The following is a 2514-nucleotide window of genomic DNA, read 5'->3' as shown; positions in this document are numbered from 1 at the left end:
CTTCTGCTATGGGGACACAGCAAGAGGACCCTGTCAGATGGAAGAACCAGGCTTGTGGGCTTCCAGAAACACGAGCCCAATGAACTTCCCTTCACTGTAAATTACCCACCTCAGGAAACAGCCGAAAACAGACTAGAACACGGTATGGTAATGGTTCAGAAAGCACATCATGTGCAAAAAGGAGGTCCTGCCTACAGGTCTCAGCTTATCACTTGTCAATGCTGGTGCAGAAGCACACACATAACCATTCCACTTCCCATATTTACACCTCTCAGTAAATCCTTAGAGAATCAGTGTGTTACTCCTCCCAGAATCTTCAAAGATTCTTTCACCTCCTTGCCTCCACATATTTCAGTTTCCAAACTTTGACACTTAATACCAGGAAGAGTATTGAAATCTCAGATCTGCCCTCAAGAAATTCTCACCAGAGGTGTGGAGTATGTCCTGGGATTTTTAATTTTTTTTATTTAATTTCTATTTTTTTTAGCTTCTTGAGATAGGGTCTCACTATGTAGTCCTGGCTGACCAGGAACTCACAATGTAGACCAGGCTATCCTCAAACTCAGAGATCTCCCTGCCTCTGCCTCCTGAGTGCTGGAATTGTACCACCATACATGGCTGTGACCTGGAATTTTTAATAAACTTTCCAGATGACTCTGAAGTAGGAGAAAAATGTCTTCTTCCTGAAGAAGACGTTAAAGTCCCTCCTGAATTCGACCCAGTTTTATTTTTCTGGACTTAATTCTTTCTAGTTTGTAGCTCATTGAATGACTCACCAATAATCATGTGTGTTTCCCTTCACCTAGAGTTACTTTTCCTTCTTCTTTATGTGATCCCTTAACCAGGGCCACCAGCCACACTGTCAGCCCTTCGGAAATGTGTTAACGTCATCAGACAGAACTAGTTACCCCCTGTTGTTCATCTAGAACACTATTCCGATGTTGCTACGTTACTCTAATATTAACATTGGGGGGCGGGGAACCCTCCTTATTTAGGGCTGAGGATACAGCTCAGCTGTAGGGTGCTTGCCTTGCACTAGGGAGGCCCTGAGTTCAGCTCCCAGGATCATGGCCGGTCAATCTTGTTAGGAAGTACGCAGGAGTGTGCCTGTTCTTCGCACAGTGAGTGAAGAAATGGACAGCAGCGCCATGCTATTGCTCTCCCCCTGAGTCCCTGCGCTCTCACGTTCTAGACAGGTGAGCCTGGAAGCTCTAAGAAAAAGGAAGGCTTTCCTACTTCCGTGTGCCCCCGAATCATGCCAGGGACTACAGTCGGCGAAAAATACCCACCCAGTGGGTGACAGTAGTTAGCAGTCCCACCCATCCCAACTGGGGGAGTACCTCTGTGTGCCCCACACCCTCCTTCAGACAAGACAGCTCTGAAGAAGCTGGAAGCACAGGGCTGGGCCGCCACGGCCTCATTCCCAGCTCTCCGACCCTTCTGTTGATAGAACACTGTTGCTATAGAGATGACATTACTCCAAGGGACAGAGCTGATTGAAGGCTCCAGAAAGGCCCCTCAGGAAGGCTGTGCATGGAGTCCCTCCATCCCGTCATCCACTTCCTCCTCTATGTGCTCGCCTATTCCTCTGTCTACTCGTGTTTGTATGTGTTGGTTTATTTTATTACCATCTTCATGGAGGAGTAGGCAGGCAGCTGGACAAAAGCCTCTCTGGGTACAGAGAGCCCTGCCCACTGCCCATGGTGAGATCTAAGACCCAACTAACACTGGCTAAGGAAGGACAAAGAGGGGTGAGGAAGAGGCAAAGGCTGGCCTTGGCAGGAAGGGGGCGGTCCTGAGAAAGAGCAGGATGATGCTGGCCCTGTAAACTTCGGTTTTGCCTGAAGCACTCACTGCAGGACCCCATCCCACCTGACTGTAGCAGGCTCCTAAGGACTAGTTCAGGGCTTCCTCACGAAGGCACCGTGTGCCCTAACGAAGTGGCCAAGTCTGGGGACAGGGACAGGCCTGGGTAAGATAGTTGATGCAGGGCTGGCAGCAGGTAGACAGTGTGCTTCTGGACTTCTTCAAATTTGGCTTTTACAGGGTCTTCAGGACATGCTTGGCATCGACAAGGGCAGGACTGGCCTAGACCAGGCTGCCTCCGCCCGTGCCTGGCCTCTTTGTCCTGTCCCTGGTTGCTTCCGACTGGCGGGCCTATGGAAAGACCTTCATCATCTGGAACGGCACCCCAACAGCCCTACAGTGACCCACAGTGACCCGTCGACTCAGACAACATGCGTGTATTTCAAGTTGCCTCACCCTGCAGTTGCTCAAGCACCCAGATTTCTGAAGAAGCAGAAGTAGGAGCAGATAGGTAGACTCCTGTTGCCACACAGCTCTGGATTTCCATTAGTGGGGATTGTCTGCCGATGCCTCAGATATTAATGTGTTTGTGGGCAGTTGAGTACTCTTTGAGAGGGAGTATGAAGGATACAGGAGGAGATGGAGCAGGGAGAGAGGGGATGGAAATTATGCATATACAGTATTCATGTATGAAATTCTCCAAAAACT

This window comes from Peromyscus californicus, unplaced genomic scaffold (assembly GCF_007827085.1).
Source record: "Peromyscus californicus insignis strain IS unplaced genomic scaffold, ASM782708v3 Scaffold_5__1_contigs__length_169319896, whole genome shotgun sequence".
Classification (NCBI taxonomy): Eukaryota; Metazoa; Chordata; class Mammalia; order Rodentia; family Cricetidae; genus Peromyscus; species Peromyscus californicus.
Note: the sequence above shows the minus strand (reverse complement) of the source record.